This window comes from Lontra canadensis, unplaced genomic scaffold (genome assembly GCF_010015895.1).
Source record: "Lontra canadensis isolate GAN:19392208 unplaced genomic scaffold, GSC_riverotter_1.0 scaffold49, whole genome shotgun sequence".
In the NCBI taxonomy this organism is placed as follows: Eukaryota; Metazoa; Chordata; class Mammalia; order Carnivora; family Mustelidae; genus Lontra; species Lontra canadensis.
Genome location: NW_022631043.1, coordinates 5696926 through 5709004, shown reverse-complemented (window position 1 = coordinate 5709004; position 12079 = coordinate 5696926). Strand labels below are relative to the sequence as shown.

Genomic DNA, 12079 nt, shown 5'->3' with positions numbered 1-12079 from the left:
TCTTTTCCTGCTACTGGTGGTTACTGGCATTCCTAGTCACTTCAGGGTCAACCTTGCTCCTCACCTGATGTTCATCCCATGCTTCTCAAATTTCCTCTTTCTTTCATGTATCAGACCCCAGTCATCAGAATTAGGGCCCACACCAAACCCCAGATAATCTCATTTCAAGAAACTTCACTTGATGACATCCATGAAGACTCTGTTTCTAAATAAGGTCACTGGCACAGACAGGGGTTTAGGACCTGGACATATCTTTTGGAGAGTACAGTTCTGCCCACTTCACCCCCCTGGCCTCTCATCCATTCTTCTTGGAATGGCAGCTCTCATTTTCTAAATGCACAGAGACTGTGTCCCAGACTCTGCTTCTGGGGATCCCAGGCCTTGACATTTTAGCTAAGGAGATTCCAGGTTTTCTCAAACAGACAACGGAAGACAGACTGCACTTATTTTACTGTGCGCTTGAGGGCAAATGAAAGGAAATGATAGAAATACAGCTTTCATCCATTTATTTATTCATCTAGCAAGTATGTATTGATGAGTTACAATGTAACACGTACCATCCTAAAATTCTAGGGATATAGTGATGACCAAGGAAGGACCTGTGCTGCTTAGCATTTTTGAAGGATAATTTCTTAGCATCAATGGTACAAACTTCTTTAGGTGACATTGAATTTGATGTTCTGGATAACATACAGGTTAAGTCAGGCATAAGCAGGTCTTTGATGACATGTGTTCCTCATACCTCTGTTTTGCTTCTTGGTTTTAAATCACTGTAAGAACAGGGTAGGTAAGTGAATGTCTAGGCAGGAATTCCCAGTAATAATCCTTTGTTTTAAAATATCTTCCTTTCTTTGTCAGGTTTCTAGAAATATTACCATTATTGGATTCTTCTTTAAGGTCTAGAAGAGTTTTAGGCAATCAGGAAAAGTTTCTAAAGGCAAATGTTTCTAGTAGGTATTGGCCAGTGGTGTATAGGTAGAGGACATCTCCTTCTTGATTTATCCCCAGCATGTCAAACACAGGACGCACTCCTAGTGAAAACTCACTGACCAGCCAGCATTGAGGCCCATGCAATTTCCTTTCACTTTCTTCCTTTCAGAGTGGTGGCCATTGAGTGGTGGGTTTGTGTCTGGAACTTGTTCCTCTAAAGCTTCCAGTGATTCTTTAAACACAATACAGTTTCTGCTTAAAATACCTGGAGTGGTTCTGTTTGTTATAACTAAACTCAGATGGAAAGACACATAAAGTCTAACCTGAACTGAGGGATGGAGGAAGAGAAAGCTTCATGGAGGAGGCAACACACAAGCAGAACCTTGGCAGTCAAATAGGCATTGACAAAGGAGGGAAGGTGGGAAGATGTTTAGGCAGAGAAGGATGAGTGAGCCAACGTTGGGGACTGGCAGAGAACACAGAGTATGGAGTTTGTATATTGCTTATAAGTCCAGTTGTATTAGAGTGTAAAGGACAAGAAAGAAATAGTAAGAGATGAGCCTAGTAGAGCAAGAAGGGGAAGGACATAAGGGTCTCTTGTGTTGAGTTTTGGGGTTTCAGTTCTTCTACTGGGTAATTCCTATGGAGTCTAGAGTGAGCTTGCATCTCCCACATCTGGACAAGAGTCTGTTGGCCTCTATCCTGGAAGAGACCCATACACACAGTGGCACAGGGACTTTGGTGTAGCTAGAACTCACCTCTGGGATGGAGATTCCAAATTCACTGCAGCTTCTCTCTGTGCTATTGTTAACAAGCCAACAAGAACCAGTCCAATGACAAACTGCCCCTTTAAATTCTTCCTTAAGTTAAAAAAAGGAAAAAAAAAAAGGATATAAAGTATTTAAGGGACACATGGATCCCTGGGAAAACATCTCTGTCATGTCTCACTTTGAACTTTGAACACTTATAGGGAACTAAAAAGTTATGGCAAGAGAAAAATGCCTCTGAGATGAACTCCATATTTCAAGAATATCTGTTGTAAGTGAGGGCTTGAGGAGTTCTTGGGACTGAAGGGGACAGAAGAAAGTGAGTCAAAGAGATATTAGCTATGAGGAATCAGGGCAACGTTCTCAATGCAGGGATTAGGACTGATGGGGGAGAAATAGGTTTCTGAAGATATGACTGGCTGCCTATCAGTTATGAAGAGCTCTTCCTACCCTTTCTATTGACACAGTTGTTTAAGATATAGCTACTTTGGACCCATCAATCACATCTCAATCCTGAGAAAACATCCTGATTCTGTGATAAGGATTCAATATTCTTTTCAGATGTTCAGCTCAGGTATCTCTAATGCTTTCCACTCTTCATTTTTCTCTCTCTTCCTTATTTCCATCCATCCATCCATCCATCCATCCATCCATCCATCCTTTGTTGCCATTAAACATTACACCTATGCCAGATGCCAGGCTTGTATATGCTTTTCCATCATGAGAGAAGCATGATGTAGCCAAGAACTAGAGCTCCTAGGACAAGTTGCTCCCGAGTTTGATTCTGACTTCCACTATTCATAACTCTTTAAAATTGGGCAAGTTATTTAACAACGAGCAAGACATTGAGAAAGGCTGCAGGATTCTGCTTTCTGCCCTCCCTGCTTTGATCCCTTTGGAAAATAGTCTGAAGAACTTGAGGTGGTATCATCTTCTTGTTTGGCTGGAGATGCCAGCTGGTCGGGGGCAGGAAGGCCAGCTGGCAAGAGGGGGAAGCCGATGAGGGAGAGGAGAGGAAGGAGGATGGTCACACAGTATGTGCATGCTGATTCTCAGAGGTGGGTGAAGTTTGGCCAAGAAGCTCACTGTGGATATCCTAAAATGGCAAGTCCTTCTTATTCCGCCTCCAAGACATGGCACAGTTCGGGAAAACCCACAGATGGAGCCCCAGTCATTCAAATAAGGGAAAGGGGCCAGGAACTGGTAAGACAGCTGGGCTGTATCAGAACAGCCATATCAAACACCTGTGCTCCCCAGGAACCACTGGAACCCTGCTCTTTGCAGAGAGGGTGCAGTTGAAGCCCCTTTTTGATTTCCTTTCCTTTGGCCAATTGAATATCTCTTCATAATTGAAGTTGGAGCTGTTATTTATTGAGAGTGTCAGGCACTTTACACATCCTGATTACATTTGTTTCCATCTTTGCAATAACTGTGAGGCAGGAATTATTGTTTGCATTTTACTGATCAGGAAATTGAAGTTAAGAGTCACCCACCCAGTTAGATTTGAATCCAGGTCTGCCTTACTTCAAAGCCTATGCCCTTTTAATTCATTTGTTCATCCATTCATTCACTCCCAGAGTTAAGAAAGACAGACAAATGTCCTGTGTCCATGGAGTTTTCTTTATGGTAGGTGAGGTAAACAGACATTAAACAAAAAGCAGATACAAAAGTATCATTTTACATAGTGATATATTTTAGGAAGAAAAAAGTGACTGAGGTGGGGATGGGGAATATTTTAGACTGAATATTTCAGGAAAGCCTCTCCAAGGAGTTAGCATTTGAGTTGACACATAAGTGAGAAATAGTGGTCAGCCATGGGAAGGTGTGAGGGAAGAGATTTTTCATCCCATCCAATGACCTGAAAGCCACACTCATTATAGAGACATTAAGGCTCTCTGTTCAGTCTGATCCCTGAGCTCTTATATCATCATGGAAACGTAGAAGTCAGATTGGAAATAGCCTTAGCTGCTATTTCATGCCATAAAATGTCAAATTTCTGTGTAAGGTTCTGTAATTAACAATTGTTATATGATATTCAGAAAGACCTTGTGAGGTAGGCAAGTCTGTATTCCCTCTTCCCCCTAACTTTCCAGCTGAACACAACACAAAGATTATACTCCACCAACTTTCCCCCTTTCAGGGCAGTTCTTTGCTATTACAATTCCTTACCTACTGGGAAGGTTCTGTGCTTATTATTGTGCCTGGCAAAACCAAAACCAAGTTCATAGATACAGAGAACAGACCGGTAGTTTTAAGAGCTGGAAATGCGGAATGAGAGAAATAGTTGAGCTGGTTTCTTTTCTTAATTTTTAATTTTTTAGTTTATATAAATTGCATACACAATTTTTAAAAGTGAATATAGATTTGGGACTCTTGAACATGGTATAAGAGAAACTACATGCTAATCCTAAAGGAATTACCTCACTTTTTTTTTTTTTTTTTCTGTTACTGATTCTGGACCAGTCCAAGGTAAGACTAACCTCCATATCTGTCTCCTAGAAAGCATACCCCCTTACATATTTCACAAATTCCTCTTCTTTCCTAAGCCATATCCTTTCATTTGGATCACTCATATCAGCATGAAACGGGCTTTAATTTTTGCTACCTTAAAAAAAATCCTCCCTTAAACCTATATTCTCTTCCAACTACTCTCTTCCTTCTTTCTGATTTCAAAAAAGAAACTGACCCTGTTGTTTAGTGCACACACATTTAGGATTCACCAATTTCATATTATATAATATACCTCTTTATCCCTTTTTCCCTGTTTTGAAGTTGTCTGATACTATTCATATATTCATCTGGTATTATATAGCCACTATAGCTTTATTTTGTATTTGTATAACATATATTTTTAATCCTTTTAACAATAATTTAAAAAAAATTTTTTTTGTAGATAGAATATAGTTGGGTTTTGTTTTTAGAATTGATCTGACAATATCTGTTTTTTAAGTGTTTAGACCATTTATATTTAATGTAAGCATTGATATGGTTGAATAGAAATCTCTAGTTGTTTTCTGTTAGTTCCATCTATTCTTTGTCCTCTTTTTCTATCTCCTTTTGCATGAACTGAGAACCTTTTGCGTTTCCATTTTACTTCTACTATTGGCTTATTATTTAAACCATTAAAAATTATTTAAACCCTTAGAAATTAAAAAAAGGTGATAACCCTGGTGTTTAAAATACACATTGTTAATTTATCACAGAATACTTTCTTTCCTTTTTTTTTCCCCCAAGTTATGGGTTCGTTTGTTTATTTATTTATTTATATTTTTATTTATTTTAAAAATTTCTTTTCAGTGTTCCAGAATCCATTGTTTATGAACCACACCCAAAATAGTTTCAAACAATATTATATTGCTTCACATATTGTATCAAAATCTTAAAACAATGTGTATTTATAATTTCTCCCTTTGTCATATTTTGTGATTTTGTTGCATGTTTTACTTTTACATAAACACACAGCACATAGCTAATTTTTCTGTAGACTGTCCTCTTTTAGAGCTATTGAAATTTGCAAAATATACTTTCATTTACCTTTATTATAACAATCTCTAAGCTTTTCATTTCCTATATATCCAAATTTAGGTCTATTATAATTATTTTTGTCTGATGAATTTCCTACATTTCTTGTAGCACAAATCTCCTGGTAATGGATTATTTTAGCTTTCATTCTTATTAGGAAGTCTTTATTTCACCTTCACTGTTGAAAAATATTTTTACTAGGTATAGAATTCTGGGTTAACAAGTTTCTTTGTTTCATTGAGTATTTTAAAAGGGTGACTCCATTGTCTTCTGGATTTCATAGTTTTTGATGAGAAGTTGGCTGTAATTCATCTTTGATCCTCTTTATAATTTGTCTCTTTTTTCTTTATCTTTGCTTTTTAGCAGCTTGAATATGATAAGCATGTTTTTTTTTAAAGATTTTATTTATTTATTTGACAGACAGAGATCACAAGCAGGCAGAGAGAGAGAGGAGGAAGCAGACTCCCTGCTGATCAGAGAGCCCAATGTGGGGCTCGATCCTAGGACCCTGGGATCATGACCCAAGCCAAAGGCAGAGGCTTTAACCCACTGAGCCACCCAGGCACCCCTGATAAGTATGGTTTTTTTTTTTTTTATTTTTTTAATTATCTTTTGGAGTTTCTCCGAGTTTGTTAGATCTGTGGTTTGATGTCACTCATCACTTCGGGAAAATTCTTGGTGATTATCTCTCCCAACATTTTAATTATTCTTTTCTCTCATTCTTCTACTTCAGGAACTTCATTACACAAACAGTAGACGATTTGGTATTGTCTTAAAGATTTTGGATGAGTTGATATGCCTTTATTTTTATTGCATTTTTTCTTTTGTGTTTCTATTTGGGTAATTTCTGGTGACCTAACTTCAAGTTGGGTCTGATTTTATATATTAGCTATATAAAGTGCATTAACAAGCCTATCAAAAATATTCTTCATATATCTTACTATGTTTTCTTATTATTTCTAGCATTTCAATTGAACCTTTTATTATAGCTTTATTCTTTCTGCTGAAATTTATCATCCATCATGTGTATGGCCCAATTTTTCTATTAGAACCTTTGACATATTAGTCAAACAATTTTAAATATCCTGGTGGTTATATCTGGGTCACCTCTGAGTCTAGTTTTGTTTATTAATTAATATGTTTCATGAGAGTAGGGTGTGTTTATGTGCTCTGTGTGTGTGTGTGTGTGTGTGTTAAGTTTTGGTTGAACACCCAAACATTCAGTGTAGAACAGCAGGGACAAATGTAAATAGTGTTTATGCTTAGAAATGGTCATGCTTTTTCTTCTAAACCCTGGGTATATGGGATTGAGTCAATATAGTTAGTAGTTATTGCTATGGTTACTGTCAGGGCACCACTTGTTTCAAATTCCTCTGATGTTAGTTTGTACTTAGGATGGCAGCTGGGATCATGGAGAGTTTTTTTCAATGTTCCTGTTGTATCATCAGATATTGGCTTTCCCTGCATGCTAATGTGATGGAGGAAGTCTTCTTTCATGTACTTGCATTTTCCACAGTGCTACGATGCTCTCATTTGCTCATGGGGGATTGTGAGCCTATTATTTAGTCCAGTCTCTGTTTTAGACAGGCCCTGTGGACTTGGCTTTCTTGGTTAGGCTTTCTCACCCACCTGCTCTGTCACCCTGAAGCAGCCAGACTCTGCCTGTGTCTTTGGTGATTATTTTTTTGTCAGCTTTCTGCTTTTTCCTCAGTGGTTGGATCTCCAATTTTATTGGTATAGGATGCTGGGCTCAGGACTGTTTTCTGCCCCTTTTCCATGGTAGAAGGTTCATTCTTTAATCTTCACCATATGTAAAGTGTCTTCATCTGTGTCCTGTGGCCTTAGGCTTGTTTTCTCCCCAGCATCTTAAGGCTTTGGTTCATGGAAGATCAGAACCTGGGTGGAGTATTATGTCTTACCTTCAAGGTAGTTGCCCCTTCCTCCCACAAGGCATGATGGACAGGGGCTTTCTCCTGTCTCTTGCCATTCTTCCAGTCTTCCATGAATACCCAGAGGAGGTCTATGGAGAAAACCTTGAGAGTGGTTGCAAACTCCTCTTTAATTTGTCATTCCCAGTGTTTTATACTTTCAAACTAGCTCACATTGAGTCACTAGCAATTTGTTAGACTTTTAAGCTGCTTGTATGACACCCAGAATATCTTCCTTCTGTGATCTTCTACAAGTAAACCAGGTTTCAAGGTATTTTTTCTTTTCTTTTTTTTTTTTTTTCCAGATTTCAGGTTAGTTGTTTAGCCATGTGCCTTCAACTGTCTGATAGGTTCAAGGAAAGTAATAATTTTGCAGTTTATCCCACTTTTTCTTGTTGTTAGGATTGAAGTGATGCTCTTCCTAGTTTTTTAGATCCTAGGCACAAGTTATCTGATTGTCTTTATAGAAAAACAATTAGAAAGGTATGTCTATACTCACTATTTCCCTTTGTTCTTTAATAAATCTACTCCATAAGGTTTGTACCATTATTTCTCCACTACAGTTGTTCTTTTCAAGGTCATCAGTGAACTCTGTGTTGTTAAATAACAAGGGTTAGTTCCTAGTCCTCATCTTATTTCATTTATCAGCATCATTTTATACAGATGATCTCTCACTACTTCCTCAGTAAAATACTTTAACTTGGCTTCTAGGACACCACACTCTCTTGGATTTCCTCCTGCATCAATGGCTGCTCCCTCTTGATCATCTTTTAGAGTTCCTTCTTTTTCCTCTAAACATTGAATATCCAGAGCTCAGTTTCTGGACCTCTTTTCTTCTTTAACTATACTTATATTCTTTTTCTGATCTCATCTAGTCTCAGAGTTTTAAATATCATCTATCCACTGACAACCTCCCCTGAACTCCAAATTTATATACTACTAGACATCTCATTTGAATGCCTAAGAGACATCTTAATTTAACATATCTAAAACCAGATCTTCCCCCAACAAACCTGTTCATCCTCCAGACTTCCCAAACTTAGTAAATGCATTCTCAGTAAAAGTCCTTCTATTTGCTCAGACCAAAACCCGTAAAGTCATCTTGACACCTCCTTTTAGATCCCCCATCCAGTCCATCAGCACATCTTGACTATATCTTCAGCATATATCCATAACTAATCACTTCTCACAATCTCCGCTATTACCACCCTCATCGATACTGCAATCATCTTTGGCCCTGACTATAACACTAGAACTCTGGTTTTTTCCCTTGTATTCATTCCCTATCTAGTCTATTACCACTGTAGTCAGCAAGAAAAAAAGCAATGGCAATTATAACTAGTAATGTGATATTCGGCAAGTCACAACCTTTCAATGTCTCATTTTCTCATTTGCAAAATAACAATGTGGGCAGAATTCTAAATATGTCTTCCCAAAATATCAGGTTCCCGGTTATTCAATCAAGTGTTAATCTAAGTATTCTGAAGGGACTTTGCAGATGGAATTAATGTCCCAAATCAGCTGACCTTAAGATATGGATATTAACTGGATGGGTCTTACTAAATCAGTTAGCCCCTTTAAAAACAGAAAGTTTTTTTCAGCTGGTGACAGAGGAGTCATTCAGAGATTTGAAGCATGGTGAGAATTTGACATGTCATTGCTGGCTTTGAAGATGGAAGGCTCCACACCCAGAGCAATGCTTGCAGTCTTTAGGAGCTGAGAGTATGCAAGAAAATGAGGACTTCAGTCTGACAGCCACAAGGAACTGAGTCAGCCAGTAATCTGAATGAATTTGGAAGCAACTACTTTCCTTGAGCCTCCAGATAAGATCTCAAGGCCCATGCCTTGTCAGCCTTGAAAGTCCCTGGAATCATGACTCACAGAACTATGGGATAATGAAAGTGTGTTGATTTAAGCCATTGCATGTGAGGTAATTGTTAAGCAGCAGTAGACAACTGATGCTGGGAACAAGGAACTTGTTTTTATTCTGTCTTAATTGCACATTTTCAGAGATCAGTCAGATCATGTCTGTCCTCTTCTTTTAAGAAATTGTCCACCACATTGCATTAAATAAAAGCCAAAGATGTGAGAGGATTCTGTATGGCCCTTCTTGCTCTCTCACCTCCTTGACCTAATTTACTACTTGCCCTCCTGTTCAGTCATCTCCAGCCAAACTGAAATCCATGCCTTAGGATGTTTGCATTTGCTTCCCTGCACCCAGAGAATTCTTCCCCTTCATATCTTCATGGCTCCTTCCTCAAGGAGGAAGCTATCTTAAGGCTTTGCTCAGGAATCTGTGGCTAGATATGTTTTATTAGCTCATTAGTTGGTGAAAATCTGCAGTCACCATCTCTTCAAATGCTGCCTTTAGCTAATTTTCTCTGTCCTCTCTTTTTGAGACTCTAACTACTGTTAAATCTTTTGGTCATATGTCAAATGTATCCTTTTATTTGTTTGTTTATTTATTTATTTAAATTTCTTTTCAGTGTTCCAGAGTTCATTGTGTATGCACCACACCCAGTGCTCCATGCAATACATGCCCTCCACAATACCCACCACCAGGCTCATCCAACCTCCCACACCCCTCCTCTCCAAAACCCTCAGTTAATTCCTCAGAGTCCACAGTCTCTCATGGTTCATCACCCCCTCCAATTTCCCCCAACTCCCTTCTCCTATCTCCCCATGTCCTCCATGTTATTCCTTATGCTCCACAAATAAGCAAAACCATATGATAATTGACTCTCTCCCCTTGACTTATTTCACTCAGCATAATCTCTTTCAGACCCATCCATGTTGATACAAAAGTTGGATATTCATCCTTTCTGATGGAGGCATAATACTCCGTAGTATATCTGGACCATATCTTCTGTTGAAGGTCATCTTGGTTCTTTCCACAGTTTGGTGACTGGCCATTGTTGCTATGAACATTGGGGTACAGATGGCCCTTCTTTTCACTACATCTGTATCTTTGGAGTAAATACCCAGTAGTGCAATTGCAGTGTCAAATGTATTCTATCCTTACTTCTGTGCTTTCACCTTCTGGTCTCAAAAATGATTTACTCTGAATATTTCCTAAACCTAACTTGTAGTTCATTATTTTTTTTATTTTGCTTTGTTTTCTGTTAAACCAATCCATTAACACTTAAGTTCATATACTGTATTTTCTGTTTTAGAGTTTCTATTGATTCTTTTTAAAAAATAACTTCTGGGGTACTTGGGTAGCTCAGTTGGTTAAACATGTGCCTTTGACTCAGGTCATGATCCCAGGATCCCAGGACCAAGTCCCATGTCAGGCTCCCTGCTCAGTGGGGAGTCTGCTTCTCCCTCTGCCTCCTCTCATCCAGCTCGTGCTCTCTCTCTCTCTTGCTCTCTCACAAACAAAATAAATAAAATCTTAATTTTTTTTAAATTTTCTGATCAAATTTCCTATCTAGTCATTAATTTTCTTGTACACATTAATCAGTTATTTAAAAATTCACTTTTGGATCTCTTTCAGTTCTGTTTCTAGTGCCTGCTTTTTTTCCCTCTTGGTTTTGGTTATTTGGTTCTGTTGCCTGGTTTGCCTAGTAAATTTCATTGAATTACAGCCATTATTTATGAAAAAAATCTAGAACTAACTTGAGACTCTGGGATTAAGTTATCTCCTGGCAGGAATTTAGGGTTTGGGAGGATAAAAATGAACGAGCCTGGAATTGAGCTGAATTGAAGCTTTGACTTCAGTCTTTGTGGAACTGATGAATTTCCAGGTTGCCCTTATTTTTGAGGGGTGTTGAACATCAGTGGTCCCATGTGGTATTTACCAGGTCCTTCCCTCTGTGATCTGAATTGAGATTTTGTGTCTCCACAGCTCTACAAGATGGCTGAAATCTTAACCTCTCAGCAGTTTCTTCCAGGCTTCTTAGCCTCTGGTCGCCATTTACTAATTGGTAAATACCTCAAGAGAAGACAGAATATAGGACTCACGATGCTGTATTTCTCTTCTCCTTGAGTTCTTGATCCTTGAAGTTAAATAGTTCCCCAATTCCTTCAAACAGAATATTTAAAAGGCATTTACCTGGCTTTTTCTTGTCTTCAGGGAGAAGTTTGGTATGATCTAAGCTAACTGTCACCTTCATTATGACATCTTTACTGACACCCTGTAGAAACTGCAATATATCAGCTCCCCTCCTCTATTCTGATACTTTCATTTCTCTTCTCTGCATTTCTTTCCTGTACAACATTCATCAGTATTTTATACACCATATTTGTTTATTATTTATGTGTAATCTTCACAAAATAAAGGCTCTAAGAAAGAAAGAATCTATATATGTTTTTTTCTTCCATTGTATTCTTCCTAGGCCCTAGAACAAGCAATGCTTGCAATGGAGATTAATTAACCAACCAAATTAAAAATTTGGGAGAAGATACTCTCAAATGACAGTACAGACAAAGGGCTGATATTCAAGATCTATAAAGAACTCCTCATATTCAACACACACAAAACAGATAACACATCAAAAAATGGGCGGAAGACATGAACAGACACTTCTCCAAAGAAGACATACAAATGGCTAATAGACTCATGAGAAAAATCATCACTAGCCATCAGGGAGATTCAAATCAAAACCCATTGAGATATCACCTTACACCAAAATCAACAAGGCAGGAAACAACATGTGCTGGAGAGGATGTGGAGAAAGGGGAACCCTCTTACACTGTTGGTGGGAATGCAAGCTGGTGCAGCCACTTTGGAAAACAGTGTGGAAATTTCTTAAGAAATTAAATATAGAGCTTCCCTATGACCCTGCAATTGCACTATTGGATATTTACCCTAAAGATACAGATGTAGTGAAAAGAAGGGCCAATGTGCATAGCAGCAATGGCCAGTCACCAAACTGTGGAAAGAACCAGGATGCCCTTCAAAAGAAGATATGGTCCAGATATACTAGATTA

At 38.3% G+C, this 12079-nt stretch overlaps 1 long non-coding RNA gene across 1 annotated transcript in view; it reads left to right on the top strand.

The window, feature by feature from the left end:
- Positions 1-11090, top strand: part of LOC116876992 — an 89211-nt gene extending 78121 nt beyond the window's left edge. The window contains exon 4 of the long non-coding RNA XR_004384506.1: positions 10995-11090. This is a non-coding gene — a long non-coding RNA (uncharacterized LOC116876992). The remainder of the gene's footprint in view (positions 1-10994) is intronic.
- The last annotated feature ends 989 nt before the right edge of the window (positions 11091-12079 follow it).